Source organism: Cyprinus carpio, chromosome B5 (genome assembly GCF_018340385.1).
Source record: "Cyprinus carpio isolate SPL01 chromosome B5, ASM1834038v1, whole genome shotgun sequence".
Taxonomy (NCBI): domain Eukaryota; kingdom Metazoa; phylum Chordata; class Actinopteri; order Cypriniformes; family Cyprinidae; genus Cyprinus; species Cyprinus carpio.
The window spans coordinates 22,848,149-22,870,829 of record NC_056601.1 but is presented as its reverse complement, the minus strand read 5'-3'; the positions used below and the strand labels follow the sequence as shown (position 1 = coordinate 22,870,829).

At 40.9% G+C, this 22,681-nt stretch overlaps 1 protein-coding gene across 1 annotated transcript in view; it reads right to left on the bottom strand.

The window, feature by feature from the left end:
* The window catches only part of LOC109105188 (D(2)-like dopamine receptor), a 120,122-nt gene extending 97,673 nt beyond the window's left edge, over positions 1-22,449 (bottom strand). The window contains exon 1 of the mRNA XM_042724947.1: positions 22,104-22,449. The gene's annotated coding sequence lies outside the window, so the exon portion shown is untranslated. The remainder of the gene's footprint in view (positions 1-22,103) is intronic.
* Between the last annotated feature and the right edge of the window lie 232 nt (positions 22,450-22,681).

The window sequence follows — 22,681 nt, the reverse complement described above, 5'->3', positions numbered from 1 at the left end:
GACTTTCACATGACACAGTACACCCTGGACTTCATTTCCCATAAACCCCTGGCTAGGAACTCATTATTGAACCTCACCTGTTTCCCATCAGTGACATTATCGCTCTCTGTGTCACTCTGGCTCAAATTAATACCATCTGTTCTTTTTGCTTGTTTATCAGCATGGCATTCCAACAACTTTCTTTCTTGGGGGATTAAAAAAAAAAAAAAAACCTTCCTTTATCTTCCAACACAGAACTTCCATCTTCTGGATTTACCATAGCCTCATCTTCACTGTTGCCACCTTATGATTAATCTGATTCACCTGGTGTTCGTTCTGATCTTGGAGAAATTTTCTCCTCAACAACTGCAGTGATATCATTCTGCATTTTGGCTACATTTTCTGAAGCAACAATTGATGCATTTGCATTTTCCACTCTTTTTGGACAACTACAAATAAGGTGTCTATTTTCACCGCAGCCAAAACACTTCATTGTATTTGTTGTGGCATAAACCACATAATTAAATTCATCACGATGAAAATTAAGAGTCAAATCAAGTTCCTCCATGTTATCTTTCAGTATCATACAGACATAACGTCTGAAAGAAACCACGTTTCAACAAAGAAGACTTGCTTCCGATTGGAATCATCTTTATTGAAGAGACCAGTTTTCCATACCTAGAGAGCATACCAAATAGAACCTCGTTCTTAATAAATGGCGGCACATTAGATAGTGTTACTCTCTTTGAAGGCATAGAAAGGTAAAAATACCACCAATCTCTACACCATTCTCCACTAAGAAGTTCGCCAGTTCGATCATCTTAACAAACAAAACAACCGCGTTGTTCATTCGCAACGGCGATAAAACATTCTCATCCCCAACTACTACACTCACCGCTAAACTTTTAGTTTTTCGTGTTTGTCCCCTTTATGAAAATGAGCTGGTGCTCCCGCCTCCCTTTTCAGATGAGTGTGGAGCTTCAAGAGCTCATGCTCGTGAGCATACCGGTGTTACAGTTTAACTGGTGGTGACCGTGTTACTGATCCTCACATTGCTTCCAAATGCAATTTTTAACTACCACATTCCTATTTACGATCATTCTGGTAGCACGTGCAGGCAGCATTAGTGAAAACAGGCAGAGACAATGTTAGCTTTAGCAACATTAGCCATACAGAGAGCCAAGAAGCTTTTGTTAGTGCTGAGGGGTTTTATAGTTTTTTTAGATAATCTGTGTATATTTTAGTTACGATATTAATTTTTAATATACCGTCATACCGATGTATTTAATTACTCAACGTTCAGAACGTTATGCTGCGCCGCGGCTGCGGGACACTGTTTCAGACGGACCCTTAACAATGTTGCACTTCTAAGCAGCGACTGCGAGGCGTGGTGAGGGTAAACACAGTAGTGCTCTGGTGTTACGTTATAACGCCTGTTTCACACATACTTCGTCTGCAGTGCATATGCGTTGCGTTTTGTTTTTTTACGCCCCCATGTTAACGGATTCCAGCGTTCACGCGGTTGCGTGGAGCAGTGCAGTGATCGTTTACGTACCGAGTCTATTTTTGCTGTGCTGCAGGCGCTGAATTAAAGTGAAAGCGCATTGTTCACGGGAAAAATTAACATGGATTGACATGGAAATGCAGTAATTTCACAATAAACGTATACTAATTAAAGCTGTTTCACATGCAACACATGGGTTTTTGGCTAGGTTTAAAACAAGAAAAAGTGCACTTTTAGATAAACAAGGGAAAACAATATATATATTCACTTTTATGGAGGCAGAAAAACAAAGTTCATTAAGACCCGTGGGATTGCTTGTGATAAAGATTTAAATGCAAAAGGCACGAGACTGTTTCTGTCTGTGGTGTTTTAATTTTAAATATTTTAACAAGAAAAGTAGGCTAATTATTGTGTTTAAATCTTTGCTGCTTGCTTGAGCAGCTTATTATTACAAACCTAGAAGTAAAATTCATAAATAATGCGTTGTTTATATTTATTCAGTTTAAACTAATGTCTATAACTATGAAAGATTGTTACTGTTCTGTGATAAAAGACTCACAATGCTGAAAAAAAAAAATATATATATAATTTTTTATTTATTTATTTCTTTTTATTTTTTAACATGATATGAAATCAATACAGTGAACAAATGTTGTGTTTGTGGACTAAACAGACGCAGATCTGCAAGTCTGTTGTGTGAAAGCACAATGAGTACGTGCTGCGGAACTGCATATGCACTGCAGATGGAGTATGTGTGAAACAGGCGTTACAGGGAAGATGCTGCAGAACTAGTAGAACATGACACAGAAGAACTAGTGCCAAAAAGAGGAGCCTGGTCTGTTGTTGTCGACCAAACAACCATTTTATGCAAGTGCTGTCGGGCTAAAAGCACGTCTTGGAATATCAACCAGCAGAAAATGCATTGTACACCTGATTATGCATGAAAAAAAAAAAAAATCGTCATAAACCAGGAAACCGGCATAATTTAGAAAAAAAAAAACCTTGATATAAATCTTTGTTCAAACCGCCCAGCACTAGCTTTTGTAAAACAAAATATGAGGTGTGATGCTTACTTTGTCTGGAGTCTGGACGTTTGCGCACAAAGCGCTGGTATCGATCCCTCTTTCAGAAGCAATCTTTCCACAACTCCAGTGCTGAACTGACCCTCGTTTGTGAGGCAGTTCGGCGTAAAATATTAACACAAATGTAAAGGACTTTTCCTTTTTTTTTTTTTCTGGGACATTTCCTTCGACAATGAAATTTAACCACTGTGTCCTCAGCTTTCCATGGAGACTACAATGTTCATTGGTGCATCCCAACACACGACACTTTTAATGGCTCTTTGACGCTGACATTGTACCTCCAACAGCTACAGCAAGAAAACAGTAATCTCGGACTGCTGTTTCTCACTCAGGGCTGTGTATATCCTAATAGGGCAGAGAGCGTCACAAATGGGTGGGACTTTCCCCGACTATATCGTCATAATAGTGAGAAATCTGGAACTGCTAGTGTGGAGAGACTGATTATGTTTTATTAGGATTATAAAACAATGAGTGGGTGGATTACCATTAAGGTCTTTTTTTTTACTAATATTTATTGAAAGTTAGGTACTATTTAATTGCTTTGTACAAATGTTGCAATTCTGCTATGTGGTCCAGAAGAGAAGAGAAGAGAAGAGAAGAGAAGAGAAGAGAAGAGAAGAGAAGAGAAGAGAGAGAAGAGAAGAGAAGAGAAGAGAAGAGAAGAGAAGAGAAGAGAAGAGAAGAGAAGAGAAGAGAAGAGAAGAGTCCCTCTTTGAGGTGTATTTTTTCTGCACGACTAAAGCCGTTTTGAACATAAGTGGTATCAATGAGAGTTTGCTGGCTTTTTTGGTGGTTGTTTCACACAACACATCCTCAGGAAGCCTGATTAATTACTTTTATATAGCCTGAATTCAAAAAGCCAGAGCAAGCTGGTCTTACATGAACTTAAAGTAATGAAGTACCATCAAGAATCACACTTTATATGTTTAACCAAAGAGGCGATTTTCCCTTTAAAACCTAGCCAGGTAATTTAGCACAAATATATTCAGGCAGGCAATTTACTGACAATCCCTGTTTCACAGGAGGTGCACTAAAATGTTCAGACCCAGATGAGAAATACTGAAGGGCAGCATAAACAACTAATCTTCGATTGTAAATTAGGTTTAGATTGACATTCTGGGAATCACAACCATCCTATAATATAACAACTCAACTAACACTCCACCGATCTCTGCAGACTGTGTTTAATTTTCGCTCTAACAGCCAGAAAAAACTATTACTGTTAGGTTGGAAGTTGTCAGCAAAAGATGGATCAGTAAAGTGAAACTTGCTGTGAATCCTGTAAACTAATCTCAGACTATTGTGCTTTTTCCAACAAATTATCATGGGAAAATATGACCACATACATGTTTTTGCAAAACCTGAAATATTTTGCCATTAAAAATTGCTGCAGTTTCCAGGTTAGTTTTATTTTTTGCAATACAGATAAGGCTTTAATAAGGTTAAAAAGTTGAACCTGTCTCCAAATAATTTTCTATCGACTTTTAAATCAACCAACAGAAATGCATTTTTATCTAGGTCTGGCCCCCTAAACCTATCCCTACCTGGATTCAAATCTAATTTTAGGTCTGAAATTCAACATCAGAGGAGAGCACAGCATTTTCTGATGCATTTAAGCCACTTACAGAGCATTTAAGGTTCATTCTGTGATCTGGGAGTCAAAGTCATGGCCTTGTTGTTGGTAGTGCTATGCTCCATTAGTAAAGCTACAGGATGCCCTTAAAGGTTCACAACAACATATGTATACGAGAATAGTTCACACTATCATCTGGTCACCCTTAGGCTGCTCTTTTTCATATGACTTGCATGCTATTTCCAGGTCTTCTGAATCCATATGATAGCTTTGTGTTGAGTATTGTCAGAGTTTACTTTTTCTATTATTATACAAAGTTATAAACTAAAAATCTTCCCTTAATCTTGATAATCTCAATAAGAGTTTTTCTCAGTTTCCTCAGCACTAATAGTTGTCATTTCATATGAAAACTGCAGCAATGTATTTTATGTATTTCCCCATAATAGTAAAAATTGATCCGTAGTATATGTCACCTTGTCCGACACACAACATTTTACCTCATCAAGAAGGTATCCTTATATAGAAGGTCGCCAAACAGATTAACCTTGACTCTGGCCATTTCAGTGTGCCTTAAGTTATATCAGTGTTGACATTGTCAGGTTCTGTATTAGTGATATCTAGTAATCTGCACTGAGTCTACCCCAGATTCACTAGTCATAGTCTCAATGTATATGTTAAGAAATTATATGTCCTTTGTTTTGTACAATCTGAATACAAATACCTGTAAAATTACACAGTTGTTGATACCAACATTGGTACCATATTAAAACCATTGTAATATTTTTTTTTATTTTACTATTTATATATATATATATATATATATATATATATATATATATATATATATATATATATATATGTATGTGTGTGTGTGTGTGTGTGTATATATATATATATATATATATATATATATATATATATATATATATATATATATATATATATATATATATATATATATATATATGTATATGTGTATATTATGGCAAAGCCGTTCAGGAAATAATTATATTTTATAATATGAAGTCTGAATATATTGGAATGAAAGTCTGAATATATAGAATGAAAGTCTGAATATATAGAATGAAAGTCTGAATATATATAGAATGAAAGTCTGAATATATAGAATGAAAGTCTGAATATATATAGAATGAAAGTCTGAATATTTATAGAATGAAAGTCTGAATATATATAGAATGAAAGTCTGAATATATAGAATGAAAGTCTGAATATATATAGAATGAAAGTCTGAATATATATAGAATGAAAGTCTGAATATATATAGAATGAAAGTCTGAATATATAGAATGAAAGTCTGAATATATATGGAATGAAAGTCTGAATATACAGAATGAAAGGAACGAGACGCTGCGTCGGAGACGCTTTGGGGAACTCCTCCAGCATGACGTCTCTGAATCATGTGTGTAATCAGTCCAATGGATGGGCGAGATGTCATAGGCGGGTGACATCAGAGCAGCGAGCCGGTATCCAGCCTCAAAGGATGAAGCAAGCGCCGGCCAGAGATGCCGGAAGTGTGGCACTGCGATGCAGCGTCTCGTTCCTTCGAGGAACCACGGTTACATATGTTCCTCTTCAGGAACTCGAGCTGCGTTGGAGACACTTTGGGGAACAAGAATGCCCACGCTGCCAGACTTACAAATCTCTGCCTAGTGTGGGAAACTGCACAGCTATGGCGAGAGAACAGAAGAGCCTGGAGTGGCTAGCATGTCAAGGCCGTAAAACCTCACAAAGGTCAAGGGCGTGGACCAACCCGCAGCATCGCAGATGTCCCGCATAGAGACATCTGCTAGGAAGGCCTTGGAGGCCGCAACACCTCTGGTGGAGTGAGCCTTGACCCCCAAGGGGGAGGGGAGGCCAGAGGACTCATAAGCCAAGGCAATGGCATCTAATATCCACTGACTGAGGGTCTGTTTAGTAGTTGGAAGACCTCTCTTAGGGGGACCACAGCAAACAAACAACTGGTCCGCCCTTCTCCACAGGGCAGCTCTACATACGATTAAGCTTCTGCTGGTCTGGCTCCCTAAAGGGAGGAGGACTGAAGGCCTGGAGTACAACAGGTCGTGGTGTAGAGGAGGGGACCTTGGGGACTTACCCCACTCGAGGGTAAAGAAAAGCTTTGGCCAGACCGGGCGCAAAATCAATGTAGGACGGGGCCAAGGAAAGGGCCTGTAGGTCCCCAACTCTCTTGAGAGAAGATATCGCTAGCAAGAAAACAGATTAGTAAGATATAGTAAGAAGGCGATCAGAAATCTCCTCAATTGGCTCGAATGGAGGATTACAGAGAGCTTCTAACACCACAGCCAGGTCCCACGTGGGGACACGAGAACGTACCGGAGGCCTCAGCCTCAGCGCACTGCGGAGGAAACGTGTAACCAGGGGGTGTCTGCCCACTGACTGGCCACCGAGAGGGGCGTGGTAGGCCGCAATGGCCACCACGTAGACCTTCGAGGTGGAGTGGGTCAACCCTACGGAGAATCGGGCCTCCAGGATCTCCAGCACTGTACCAATCGGGCAGTTAACTGGGTCGAGCTGGCGGTCTCCGCACCAAGAAGTGAAGAACTTCCACTTCAAGGCGTACAGTTTCCTCGTTTAGGGAGCTCTGGATTGGAAGATGGTCTCAACAACCTCGGTTGAGAGACCAGAAGCTACGAGTTGTGCCCCCTCAGAGGCCACACCCATAACTTCCACAGCTCCGGGCAGGGATGGACTATAGTGCCCTCTGACTGTGAGAGGAGATCCCTCCTGACGGGAATCTCCCATGGAGAGCCGTCGAGGAGGGAAATCAGGTCTGAGAACCATACTCGGCCCGGCCAGAATGGGGCTACCAGTAGCATTGAATATTGAGATGCCCAGGAATGTGAACTGCTCTCAGCGAGAGAAGTTCGTCCTGGGACCACACAAGGATCTGGTACGCTAGTTTGTACAAACGGCGTGAGCGCAGACCTCCTTGGTGGTTGATGTAATAGACCACCGCTGTGTTGTCGATGCGCACCAACACATGGTGACCTCTTAGGTCTGGGCGAAAATGTTTTAGTGCGCGAAGCACGGCCAGCATCTCCAGGCAGTTTATGTGCCATGTCAGATGGCGACCACTCCACAGACCGCGGGCAGGGTGGCCACTCCTGACCGCACCCCAGCCAGTGAGGGATGCATCCATCGCTAGCATCACGCGGCGACAAGGAGCTCCCAGCACCGGGCCCTGAGACAAGAACCAAGGTTTCCTCCACATGGCCAAGGCACGTAGGCAGCGCCGCGTGACCTTGATCTTGCGAAGTGGGTTTCCCCTCGGGGAGACCCCCTTGGTCTTGAGCCACCACTGTAGGGGTCTCATGTACAGCAGGCCAATAGGTATCACGTTGGATGCAGCTGCCATCAGACCCAGCAATTTTTGAAACTGCTTGACAGTGAGTGACCGACCTTCTCTCACTCTCGTGACTGCGGTGAGGATTTACTCGATCCGAGCAGGTGACATACGTGCCTGCATCGTGGTCTAATCCCACACCACGCCCAGATAAGTGGTCCTCGGTAATGGAGAAAGCACACTTTTCTTGGCGTTTATTCTTAACCCCAGCTCTTTCATATGGGTGAGAACGACATCTCGATGCCGAACCGCCTCCTGCTCTGACTGAGCTAAAATCAACCAATCATCGATATAGTTTAGTATGCGGATGCCCTGGAGTCGCAAAGGAGCCAGAGCTGCATCCACACACTTCGTGAAAGTGCCGGGTGAGAGTGCAAGGCCAAAGGGAAGAACCCGATATTGGTACGCTTTGCCCCCAAAAGCGAACATCAGGAACTTCCTGTGATTGGGAAGGATGGAGATATGGAAGTATGCGACTTTTAGATCTATCGTGACAAACCAGTCCTCGGACCTGATCTGAGACACGACCTGTTTGAGAGTGAGCATCCTGAACTTCAGCCGCTTGACTGAGCGGTTCAACAGACGCAGATCTAATATGGGACGCAACCCTCCATCATGTGTGTAATCAGTCCAATGGATGGGCGAGACGTCATAGGCGGGTGGCGTCAGAGACCAGGAAGCATAAAAGCACGAGCGGTGAAGCCGGTATCCAGCCTCAAAGGATGAAGCAAGCGCCGGCCAGAGATGCCGGAAGTGTGGCACTGAGATGCAGCGTCTCGTTCCTTCGAGGAACCACGGTTACATATGTTCCTCTTCAGGAATTCGAGCTGTGTTGGAGACGCGTTGGGGAACGAGAATGTCCACGCCGCCAGACTTACAAATCTCTGCCTAGTGTGGGAAACTGCACAGCTATGGCGAGAGAACAGAAGAGCCTGGAGTGGCTCGCATGTCAAGGCCGTAATACCGGCTGTAGAACCCGGACCCTCTGTCATGAGAAGGGGGACAACCTCGATGGCCTCCTTCCTCAGGAGAGTGAGCACTTCCTGTTTCATAACCAGAGCCTGCTCGAGGCCCACCAGGGTGGGAGTAATCCCGTTGAACCGAGGCGGAGGAGAACCAAACTGGATTCTGTAGCCTTTTTCTACAGGGTGCAGTACCCATTGAGACACATTTGGCAGTAGTTTCCACGCTGCTAAATGGTCTACTAAGGGAATCAGTCTCTCGAGACTGACCTCTGGTGTAATCAGATCAGCTAGACCGGTGCCCTGTAACGGCGGACCGGCAGGAGACGGCCGAACTAATTGTTCTAGAGACCTCCGCGGAGGTGGCAAGCCTCTCAGCACTGCTACGTTTCTGGGCGGTAACTGAGAGTGGTGCTCGCAGGAGACTGCTGCGCCCTGTAACTCCGGCAGGGTTGGCAGACCAATCTCCTGATGGCACTGAGGTGAGACGGACACCGTGTAATGCGGTGTGACCCGCTGCACCACAAAGGGGACTGCCCTCATAAGCCCCAGGCCAGTGGCGTCAGGGCTTATTGGCCGAGGACCTCTTAGCCTTAAGTACAGTCCGCAGATCCGGCTTAGACTTAGAAACCCCCGACCCAGAGCGTCGTCTGGACCCACGGCTCCGCCTAGCTGGGGGAGCACGTGAGGCGACGCTCTGTTTCTGTGGCTCCCTGTATGAGGAGCTGGTACTCGGTGGAGGCTGCCCCCGCCCAGCAGCCTCCAGATTTAGAGAGCGATGTGGGAGGAACCGCTGGAACGCTGCCGCCTGCTTACGAGCCTCCTGGTATCTATCGACGACAGAATTACCAGCGTCGCCGAACAGGCCCAAGGACACAAGCAGGGCATCCATGAGACAGACCCTGTCCTTTTCTCTCATGTCGGACAGGGTGAGCCACAAATGTCTCTCTGCTGCCACCATTCCTGCCATAGACCGCCCAATAGCATGAGCGGTCTCCTTGGTAGTGCGGAGAGACAAATCAGCGGTCCTCCTGAGTTCCGTGAGATCTGAGGATATCACCGAACTCAGGAGGACCCCTGATTTGTCTCTCCCGCTCCCCAGGGAGAAGTAGCGCCGGAGTGCGCTTCCGATCCCTGAGAGCGGGCGCTGGATCTGGCAGGTGAGGAAGAAGATAGGGACTCACCCGTCTCCATTCCCTCTGCCAAATCCAACTGCGAAACCCACAAGCGAGATTGCCACTCCGCCTCGGCGGAAGTGGGACCAGCGCCACGAGGAATGCTAGTGAAGGCCCCCTCGGTGAAGAGAGCCTTCCGGGAGCGGAGAACATGCAGGGCAAGCCGCTCGCAATGCGGGCAGTCGGCCCCCTCAAGAGCCAACTCTGCATGCTCCACCCCCAGGCAAAAAACGCACAAACTGTGTGTAACCTCGTCTGAGATGTAGCACGGACAGGGAGGAACACACAGTCTGAAACGCTGCTTGCCTTCGCTCGTTTTGTGTTTGGTCTTGGAGGGTGCTTTTGACATACTTTTTGGGATGACAAACAACACTAAATAAGACTCACAAACGTAAATGTTGAACAGTACACACACACAGAGTGCTTGCTGAAGACAGAAGGCTGGATACCTGCTTCGCCGCTCGTGCTTTTATGCTTCCTGGTCTCTGACGTCACCCGCCTATGACGTCTCGCCCATCCATTGGACTGATTACACACATGATTCAGAGATGTCACGATGGAGGCGTTCCCCAAAGCGTCTCCGACGCAGCTCGAGTTCCTGAAGAGGAACTGCCTACAGTCAACACCCAATCAACAACTGGTGTACAGAACCAAGTCTTCACCCTACATTTCTTTCTATTTTTTGATAATCCGTTACTCTCGGATATATGTCACAATACGCAACAACTTCTTTTTCTTTTACCCTGATATTGCCACAGATTTTCTGTCATTGCATGTTTTAAGACGCATAATTTGAGTTTATTTGGTTCCGTTGTATCTGGTTTTAAATGTTTTTAATTAATAACCAGGTGCTAGTTATTAAAGCAGCAGACATTTAGATTAGTATAACAGGATAATAATGGAATAATGTGACAATAATGATTACAAGCTTGACAGACCCCGTTCACCATCTTTATATGGAAAAGAGCAGCATAAGCATTCTGCTAGACTTCACATTTTGTGTTTTTCTGACAAAAGAAAGCTATTTACACCATAACAAAATGACTTCAATCTCAATTTAAATTTTCCATAAAGCTAGATATGAATGGGGGCTATAAGTACTACAAAATCAAAATCAATAAGCAATTTTCTTAATCTTTGAGTATAAAACCATCCTTATAAATTGTGTATGGTAAGTGTAGAATTTCTGAAAAACAACTGACAGCACTATTTTCCCTGTATGTCCAATGGTGGATTAAGTTACCAGTCCATTCAATTTCCAAGGCTCTTGACTGACAGTCTTTCCCATTGAAATGACAAGGCTTTGCAAAATTCACTGTTCAATTCAAGACACGCAGATAAATCTGCAGGTACTAGGTAAACCTTGATGAGGGATCAGGAGTGATGGGTTTTCCTGCGTTTTGCTGATACACTTTGTACCTCAAACACACAAACACACAGAGCTATATAAAAAAATTCTGTACAAAGATACATGAATTCACTCCAAAAGTCTGTGTGCAAAAAAGAAACATATGGATACAGACTTCAAAAACAAGAAAATTAGAAAACGTGAGAGGTCTTACATTTCAAGAAAAAGATAAAATATACTGCAACCTTACTAGCAATATATGATGAGACACACTACAATAGAAATGGATATTGACAATGGCTCCTTTCAGCCTATTGGTACTGAAATTAAACTTGAAAAACCACCTGCACCTCTGACATCAGATCATACCTATTGGCATCTGTGCAAGAAGTATGGCTGCATTCAAGCTGCTGGATGAATTCATCCTATAGACATATTCCAAATCTCTCTCTCACTCTACTGTTGAACAAGGAGATGCACCTGAATCTACAATGGAGCACAATGACCTGTGTGAAAAGGTGGAAATCTCTTGACATTTAACCGCAACCAGTCAGTTTCATTCAATATAAAAGAAGTCACCTCTGCTGCTGACCCTGCACGTTACACTGAGACATAATGACTCTCCAGTTCTCTGATTTCATGGGATCTTGAGGTGAATTGTTTTCTTAAATGGTTCAGAAATTGCCAGATACACCCCAGCAACCTCAACACAGAAGGTTAATGTAAATGGATTTTTCATTTAACAAGCTGTTGGAAGTATAATATTATAATAATGAGCACCGTGCCATGATATTCACATGCATTTAAATAAATAAATACATCAGTGAGGCACCATCAATTCTTAACTGTACACCTATTCAAGGGTTTTAATAATACTTTAAAAAACACATATTTTCCCCAAATAAACTACGCTGTTAAAAGTACTAAAAAAGTAGTATTGTTACCTTAAAAGCTACCTGATTTAATACATTAAAGATCAGCTGACTACTGATAAAATTGATGTATATAGGTTGGCTCAGTGATTTTACATAATATTTCAATTTCTACTTAATCTCTCTGTTAACAACCCTGCTAAGTCACATACTAAACTGCATTTCTATAACTGTACAACTGACCTTCTAAACTTCATGTTGTCAGTTTATCTTTAAAAAGCATGCAAGCTAGATAAACATGCACTGTAATGCTGAAAAATACAAATCAGTAAACAATTTTCTTCATTTCTGAGTTTAAAAACTTCAATATAAATACTGTATGGGCAGCAGAGTGCTTCTGAGAAAAAATAAAATAAAAAACACTGACCACACCGTTCCCCCTGTATGTACTAGCTGGTTTAAGTTACTAGCACAGAAAATATAGTGCTTTGCCAGATTCAGTCCAGAAACCTTGACATAGAGGTTAAAATAAATGTCTTTTCATTAAACAGGCTGTTGGAAGCATGAGATTATGATAATGGTTATTGTGCAGTAATATTATCATGCATTGAAAAAAAAATATATATAAAAATACATTAGCAGGGCACCATCAATTTAAAACACAGATTTTTCTCTAACACACTAACATGAAAAGATATTTAAATGATGCGGCTGATAAAGTAATTTTAAGTTACATGTTGTATGTGTCTATTAATTATAGTGGTTATAGCCCTGATTAACTCAATTAGGCTCAATTTGATATATGCTACACAATTTGATAAATCCTATAAATTACTTTAATCTTTAAGAAATCATATTTAAAGAAACATTTGCGGTTTATAGTGACACAAAAACTCAATTCAGAGCTCAATGTTTATTTTTATTCAATTATTATATTTATTTTTATTCAATTATATTTGGACATAATTGAAAATTAACTTTCAAGGTTTTGTGATTTAATTTTTATGCTTTGGTCTACAATTACTACTTTGGCATTTCATGATGAAAAAATCAATTTATCCCAAAGGCCACAGTGTCTGCACCACCCTCAAGTAATCAAAGGTTTAATAGAACGAAGGAGGCATAATCTGAATTAAATTAACACACAGACCAATGCTGTGTTTGTTAGATAACATCAATGTGTGTCAAACCTACATTATTCCAGTGTTCCAGTTCTGACCAGCACTCATTCAACCATTAGGGAAACTGTAGATATGTCTGCTTCTTGGAGAGCAGCAGTGGAAAAGCACTATAACAAGCCTCAGATGAGCTCATTAGGACTGTGTACCTATGCTGTATCCTAACAACCATGTCTCGAACAGCTTCTGCCTGTTTCCTATATAGGAGGGTGTCTTCTAGCCTCAAGGGTCAAGCAAGACCTCTCTTGCTCTCTTGCTACAGAGTATGGGAAACAGCATGAAACGAATGATGATATGAGGCTGGAGCCCCCCTGACAACTTCCTGGCCAGTGTTTTAGGAAGGTTTTTGTCTTTTTTTATTATTTTTTTTCATGGATAAAGAAACTTGATGTTCTTGTGGCTCAGTGGTAGAGCATTGCGTTAGCAGCGCAAAGGTTGTGGGTTTGATTCCCAGGGGAACACATGTTAGCCTGAATGCACTGTAAGTTGCTTTGGATAAAAGCGTCTGCTAAGTGCATAAATGTAAATGTGATCTATTTATAAAAATGTACTTGGTTACTAATGTAACCTCGGTTCCCTGAGATATGGGAACGGGTACTGCATCTCCTAAGATGCTATGGGAAAACTCATTTTTCTCTGAATACAGAAGCCTTTTCAATATCGCAGTGTAACTGCACGGCCATTGGTTCGTGCAGTGAATAAAAAAATGAAACAATGGCTCGACAGCGGAGGTTCACGAGCCTATGGTGACAAAGCCTGCCAGAGCTCGCCACAATGGGTGGGGCATCTGGCTATATAAGCACTTCGCCATAATATCCTCAGGCTACTTCGACTGAAGCGACGACTGAGTCGTGCAGCTATATAGCATGGACAGCAATGCAGCTATATAGCACAGTCCCACTTTAAGTACATACATGCCCCGGCTTCAGGACGACCTTGGAGTCATTGGGCCTGAATTCAAGACAGTTGGGGTTCACAGAGAGCGCCTGCAGATGTCCCATATGCTTTACAAATGCTAATGCCAGTAGCAGAGCAGTTTTTAGCATCAGGGGACGAAGCATAAACGTGGAGGTTGAGCCAGTCATGGGCAAATGCATCCCTGTCCTTCGAAAAGTAAATTGGGCAGATTTGCCTTCTGAGGCGAAGAGGTCGACCTCTGCCTAGCCGAAGATCTCCCAGATTCTCTGAACCGTATGTGGGTGGAGCATCCACTCCTCCTGCCTGGCACATGTGCTGCTCTTAGCGAACGCAAGTTTAGCTGAGCCCATTCCAGGAGGTGCTCTACCAGAATGAAGAGGCGTTTGATGAGAGACTTGCACATGGTGTCCCTTTAGGTCTGGCAGAAAGGTGCAAAGGCCTAAATATACTGCCAGCATTTCCAGGCAGTTGATGTGAAGCCAACTCTCCTCTTTCAACCAATGGCCGAAAGCCGGTTTGCCATCGCACAGCGCTCCCCAGAAATAAAAACATGAAGCTACGGTACAATTTGATATTCAGCAGATCTACAGCCTGAAGGAAACATAAGTTTCTTAGTTCAAACACACCTTTGTAAAAAGGTGCAAATTATACTTATTGTATCAATTAATAAGACTGAGTTTGATACTTGCACATCTTGTCTGTCTGAAAGGGAGTCCTGATGCAATCTGAAGACTTAAGCTGATCTTTGCTGAAGTTGGTTGATGAAAAAGAACCAGTTTGAGTCAGAGGATCTTGAAGTGGAAAGACTAGGCTGAAAGCCAGGCACAAGCTTAGGTTGGGTTCTTGAGCACTCTTAGCTCTGCATCTTGCCCTGGAGTTTCTGCATCTCAAAAACTTCTCTGATCTGGTGATCAGTGATCTGACAATGTCACACCCTCAGGACTTGAGTAAGCCAATGAGGAATGGTAGCTTTGGAGGGAAAGTTTATGACCCTTTGTCCTCGGGCATGTTTTGCATATCAGGGCTCGCAAAATCGCTAGCCCAACGTCCCAGGGCAATTGTGTTTTCCAGCCGGGCTACCAAAATTTATCACCTCTCTGCCCGACGGGCTATCTAATGCAGATCTCCCGCGTCTCCTTAATAACTTAATAAGTGAGTAGTATCAAACTTAAGGTCATAAAAAGATTTAAATATATTAAAGAGTATAAGAAATGTCTTAATTATAATTTCAAGAGGTCTTACAGTCGGGGATGGAAAGACAAGGGTCGCGATACAGCTGGATTAACTTCAAAAAGCAATGTCTTCGAAAAAAAATATGAGTGCTGCACGTTTCAAGTCAAAACGCGGCGCGGATGTCTTTATTTGAATACATCTGAAGGTAACCAACTGTCTTCAGAAACATGACGTTTTTATTTAATTTCACCTATAATTCCTGATAAAGCAGCATTTATGAGCATGGAGGTGCTTTGTGTACAGCCATTACCGGGGAAATCACAATATTTCAGCGCTCCTAAAGCGCCACCTTTTGGCAGAAAACAATTTGCATTTCCAACAAGCCTTTCTTGCTGTTTATGGTCAGATCAATGCAAATATCATCTCATGTTTTTATGCAGCAAACACATAGAGTTGTAAATGAGAAAGAAGTTAATGTGCCTTCTAAAAATCTAAACAATTAAGACAGTAATATTTATACATTTTAAATTTACAATAATTTATATGCTTGATTTATCCCATTTCATAAAAATGGTCTAAAATGCTGTTGTATAAGGTATAAGGTTTTTTGTTGTTTTTTTTGTGAAAACCTTTATCTGAGCTGTAAATCATGTAATTTTATGGCTCAATACTGTATGTTGTCGAGCTCTGCACAAGCAACAGTAGCGGTGCGGCATTTGAAACAACGCCGGAAATTTGCTCAGAAATTTGCTCTTATAGGAATCACTGGATTCCTATAAGAGCAGAGGAAATGAAGACCACAGCTGCTGCAGACGCTGAGGGCAGAAGAGCAGCGAAGTCAGCCGAGCAGGAAGGGGTCTTGATCCACTGCGAGGCTTGTTCACCATGAAGGCTTCGAGTCTTGTAAAGCGAAGCTCTTGCAGTCATCGCTGAAGGAGAAGAAATCTGAGGATCCTATGGTAAAATGCCCACTTATATAGCCAGATGCCCCGCCCATTCTTGCGGGCTTTGTTGCCATAGGCTCCACTGCCGAGCCAATGGTTTGTTTTTGTATTCACTGCACGAACCAATGGCCATGCAGTTACTCTGCGTTATTGAAAAGGCTTCAGTATTCAGAGAAAAAGGAATTTTCCGAGTGAAGTATCGGTAGGGAACTATTTTTGTACAGCATGCTAAATTATCAAGGCCGAAAGGCAGCGTTTATTCATCCAGGGCAGGCAGTGTGTAAAGTTCATCCATATTAAAAACATGAGGACATGATGATGAATGCACCCTAAGGTAATTAGCTACATGCCATTAACATGTAACAGATGTGACGCATTAATCAAGTGTTTAGTGGACACATATGTATGAAGCATTTTTCTTCTGTCAAGCTTGTTAGTTAAAGGTCATATTCAAATCTCATCAGTGCTTTCCTTAACGACTTACCAAAAGACCAAACAACTTGTTTATTTGCATCCACTTCCTGATTGATAAATCAGGAAGTAAAAAGTGGAATAAATGCAGTTTTCACCTGAGGGTGAGTAACAATAATAATAACAATAAAAAAAAGTTGACCCTTAAAGACATAGTTCACCAAAAAATGAAAATTCTGTCATTATTTTCTCACCCTCATTTGGTTCCGATGACTTTAGTTTCGTCAAAACCAATGAGGTTTATTTTTGCATGTTATGCATGCTTATGCTTCTGTTTACCATATTCAATGTGCTCTATGTATGTGTGTTGATCAGTGTTCTTGTGAACAAAATCCTAATATAAATATTTTAAATTATATAAATTGATCTTGTTTCTTCAGTACAGTTAAATAAAGCTGCTCAATTGATTATTTTTATGATGCCTTAGTGTACTTTTGGAAGTTTGAAAATGTTGATTACATACAATAGAGGGGATGAGAGAATATTATCTTAAAATATCTAAATTTGTATTAGAATGATGAATGAAGTCTTGGATTAAGGGATATTTACCCCAAATTCCCATTAAATATGAATCCTCAGAGATTAATTAAGGATTTTTTTTTTCTTTAGATTTTCCATATTTGTCAAATCTCTTGAAACACTTCATGAAATTAGTTCAAAGTTAGTAAGTACAGTTAAGTACAGTTGCACGATGGAAATCTTTTCTCTCTTCAGAGATAGAACATAGCAGTTGTAATGTATAATTTCAGAAATATGAAAAGCCTCAGTGCATACAGTACCTGCATCTTTAAATACTGCAAGACATTTGCAATTTTTTTAATTTTATAAAAATGCCTTTATACAAATGTACTATATTATTTTCTGTAATTTCATCTCATAGTGACTGTACCTATTGAGCTTTAAAAATGACAAAAAAGCATCATATAAGTAGTCAATATGACTTATACACAGCATTTCGAGTCATCTGAGTTCATATTATAGCTTTTTGTGAGTAAAGCCCCATTCACACCAAGAACAATAACTATAAAGATAACAATATTAGCGTCCACACCAGCGGACGATATTGTCTGTTTATTCTCAGTGCACACTCAGCCTTGCTTCAAATTCTCCAGCTCGTGACAGCAGGATGGATTCTGATTGGCTGTCAATGTTTGCCCTCTTTCATTATCTGGAAAAAAAAATAGTTATGATTAGGGCTGTGCGATTAATCGAAATCGCGAGTTGAGACGTTACGATTTGCAAATCGCAAAAGCCTGCGATGTGGATGCGATATTACTCTGTTCCAGAACATATGCATGACTGCCAGCCTTGAATGACAGTCTTACTAACCAATAGAGTGAGCGCACCTCCGTTCTCCCCAATCAGCTCTGCTCTAGCCAACTGCGTAAAGGCCTACCATAAAAAAAAAAAAAAACCAGACAGCAGGAGAGAGACAGAGTAAGATTACGGCGTCTACAGGGTCAGATCAATAGTTAGGCAAATTAAAACTAAAGAAAAACGTTATGTAACTTAAGCTTCGAAACGACAGACAACGAACAAAAAAGGTAACTTGCAAAAGCTGCGTCACAATCATAGACTGTATAAAAACATGGACGTAGTATCCGTGACGTCACCCATAGACTCCTGAAGAGCGTTTTTGAAGCTCAAAGTGTGCAGAGCGGGCTGCGCATCACCGCACGACTCTCCTGGATAATCGAAAATGGGCAAAAAGGTGGGAGCTGGTTGCTGAAGCCACACCCACCTAGCGAGACGGCATTGTCAGCAGCGGCAACCTGTCACTCAAATGGCCACGCCCTTAATTATGCAGACCTTTAAGGCTTAATATAATTTAAACGGATGAGTTATAAAAAAAAATTACCCCCTCACAGTTGTCATGAAGGGCAAAATTTGCTATATAGAACAAAATCATTTTTTTGCACCAGGCTGTAAATATGTTTTTTTCTGCTGTAAAGTTGGGCATTTTAACATGGGGAGTCTATGGGATTGACTTTCTTTTGCAGCCAGCCTCAAGCGGCCAGTCGATGAATTGCAGTTTAAGTCACTTCCTTGTTGGCTCCACGAGAGAGAGCGGGAGGTTGCCACTCGGTCACAATGCATATCAAGAGCATCCCTTATTGCATGTTCCCTATTCCCAATTCAGAAGACCGCACACACAATCTATGTCTCTGAATGCTTCTCATACTCGCTCCTCTCTGCCCCACGCTGCACGAATGCTGCGTCACGGACGAGCCGTTTACACTTGCCGCACTCACGCAGCCTGTTTCGTAACGCACGGTTATATTTGCGCGCGGCTCCACGAGCGCATCTGGCAGTATGGATGAGGCTTGACGCACACGCGCAATCTGCGTCGACTAGCGCCTGGCTCCGCGTTTAAAACGAATGTAGATGCAGTCTAACTTGCTAATTTCACTTAAATGAAATGAAACATTCAGCACATTTTCCACTTTTTCTTAAAATCCCAAATAAAATGTAACATATGTAATACTTTAATAATTGACTAAAGAAATACAGTTCTTTATTTACAAAAAAAAAAATAAACAAAAAAAAATCTTTCCAGTGAAATTCAGTAATTAGGTTAATTCTGTAAAAGTAGTTATACCATTATAATCTTGTCTGCTAAAAATAAATAAATAAATAAAAATATAGGACCCCCCCCCCCCCCCAACACAATTGACATTGAATGGATTTCAGGGTTATAATGGGAATTGTATTGGTTTTAATGTAAACTATATTGGTGTCTATTTGATGGATTCTGTTGGTGGGAGGTAATATGGTAGATGGCAACCAATAGAACAACAGTAATTCCTATTGGGATAATGCCAAAAACAAAAAGAAATTTTGTAATGGTTTAATGGAAACTGTAAAAATTTATGCTTTATTTTCAGCAGGGTAATTGACAATATTGAGCTGAAGCTTGACTTTGCAAATTTAAAATCGCAAATCAAATCGCAATCGCAATATCTGTCAAAAAAATCGCAATTAGATATTTTCCCCATATCGCACAGCCCTAGTTATGATATAATTTCTCTGTGCCTCTATCGTTATAGCTGTGGTGTGGACTCTGCTATTCTTTTATACGGAGAATGATTTTTAGAACTATATCTTTATCATTATTTTTATAGATATCATCCTTGGTGTGAACGGGCCTTAACAGCATGACATTTCAATAGCTACAGTATTCACTGAAAATTTGCACTGATGTCATATGTCACTTATGTAAATGACATATTCAATTTTTCTTAAATGACATATATCACGCTATTAAATACTTCTAATAGTTATAGTTTTAATTGAAATAGTAATCATACTTTATTTTGAATTCAAAATTTCCTCCGATGCAACTTGTGAGTTGTTATCCTAGACCTGAACTGTGGAGAAGTTTCTTCCAGAAATGTGCATCTTAGTTTTAAGTTTAACATGGCTGTAAAATGTCTGAATGACTCTTCAGCTGGGTCTGCACTTGCTGAAGCATGCACATTTTAGAGACAGAATTTAAGTTTGCCCATGGTTATGATCCATAACATTAGTCATGGTCTCTGCCCTGCCCTCTAAATTAAACAAAATCACATAGTAGACAGCAAGGTAAACATAAAGCTAGAAATGTCATGAATGATTTAGTCTGAGTCAAAAATTACTTATTAAAATGGGTTTTCCTATGAGTTAGATGTCATACTCAGAAGTATAAAGGTATATAGTCTTACATAACACTGTGACCCTTGTTCATTTTAGTCCTTAAATTGCAACCTACTTTGAACTGTACAGTTATAACCAAAATCACAGCAGTGACATTTCCAGGACACCAATTTTCTGAGATGCCTTGTGTTCAGCATTTCTAATGTCTATTCCACCATCTGCTACCAAATATATTTAGACCTTAATGTGCTGTGTTAAACAATAGGCTGTCTGAGTTCACTTCTTCCAAAGAAAAAAAACATAAAATTAGAGATTTTATTTGCTTTCCTCCATGGGTGTATTTTCAGTCTGTGCACTAAAACCCAATACTAAATGTTGCTGTCAGAGCCCAGCATCTGGCATGGAGATACACAACATGGCCATCAGCCTCTGATATCTGTTGCCGTGTCTTTAATTCTAGCTGAATCTTACATCAACGCCAGGAACATTTTTGATCAATATAACTAATTGTCAGATTGATGGGTTTCATTGCCTGTTTCTTGTTCTCAGTGGTTTAAAATGATCTTGTTTAAAGCTGTTGTAAAACACTGTCCCCTGTTCTACAAGCCCCTAAATCAGGCTCTGTTAAATAACAAAAGGGCAGTCTGTGGTGTCTGCCTCTTCCTCCATGAAAATGTCAAGAAAATGCTCTTAGAGCCACACCTCTCCACGCAAGAAGCCCCAGGGGAGAAAGTCTCCCATAGATATTTTCGGTCACTTTTATTTTTCCACATAAAAGCACAGTATTTCTCATGTGCTTTATGCTTACACTGAATTCTACAATGCAGGGCTTTCTAACCGAGAGATCAATTTTTGTAGCAGAGGCAAAAAATTGCATTCATCATATTTTCTTCCTCATGTCAAACCAAGTCAGTTTCACACATTCCACTCTTGCAGAGATGAATATTACAGAAAATCAGCAGGTTCTACAGAACACTATTACGATCTGTACACAGAACAGCACTCTATAAACATATGAACGCCATCCCTCCTGACTGGATGTTAATGATTTAGCACAGATTATTCTGGGCAGCCAATGGACTCACTTTGCCAACTGTCTAAGATTAAGTGACTTGGTTGATTAGTAAAAGAAGGATATCAAGACACATTGATTGTCTTTCCATGTACTCTAGTAAAGGGTCCAAAATGTGAAAAAAAAAAAAAAACTAAAATGGTGCTTCAGTTGCGTGTTTGTGACTTATTCCAAGAGATAATTAACAAGTGATTATGTAATTGAATAAATCAATGAACAGCAGACTTCAGAATGTGTTTTTCCCTCTGGAATAATGTCTGGGTTCACATAAACTGCTCTTTAACTCTCTGTTTATTAAACAATGTTTAATCTATGCTCTTCTCACACATCCATTTACTCAACACCTCAGTCATCCTTCTACAGTATGTGCATAATACATGATTAAATACAAAATACTGTGTTTTTGTGTGTGTGTGTGTGTGTGTGTGTGTGTGTGTGTGTGTGTGTGTGTGTGTGTGTGTGTGTTTGTGTTTGTGAAACATTAGATTAAAAGACAATAAATAGAAAATTAAAATTGTAATATTTTTATATTGGGGTGTTTGTTACATTTTCTAAAGTTAATTTGGTCTTCATTACATTATTTTTATGCTGTTATTACTGTGTTTACTGTGTATTTTAAAATACGAACATAATTTTTGTTGTTCGAGTTGGTTGAAATATGAACAGTAACATTGTGAACCTTAAAATATACAGGCACCAAATGCCAAATAACAATATCTGAATTTCTGGCAACCAGCTAAACAACCTGGTAATTAATCTCTCTGATAATTTAATTCAAGCAGAGCTTGTTTAAGAGGAAAATCAACTGAATAAATTTGTTTAAAACATGCACCTCACCTTCAAGCCATAGGATATTTAGAATGAGCTCTGTTCTTCTGTCCGTTTATATCCACAACTTCTTGATGTTTAGCATCTTTTCCCAGCACAGTCTCAAACTGTCCATACTCGTTTGTGCCAGAGCGTTCAGTGTTCACGATGCTAAAGAATTTCACTGACTGAATCGTGGATCGTGAAACGTGAGTGTCTTTCTTATACTGGCCAAAGTATATTAGATTACTAGTCTTACATCTAACTTAAAAGCCAGTTTGCAATAGTTACATGAAGTGCGTGCTGTCAGCAGAAGAGCGCGAATGCCGGGTGCAGCGCCGCTCTCTGATCCAGCAGTAACTGCGAGCGCGTGGCAGGTAAGAGGCGGAGTTGACTGATCTCAACACGAGCGCGTGTAGAAATGCCCAGATTATCCAATGACAGACAAACACAAAGTACAATACAAACCCGGTTCCGGAAATAAATAAATAATTCAGTAAATTGTACAGTGTCCCTTCAACATTTCTCGGACAGCTAAGATACACATAAAATGCTATGCATGAATGTCATTAGGTCAAATCAAACTAAGTGACAGCTGTTGTAATAGT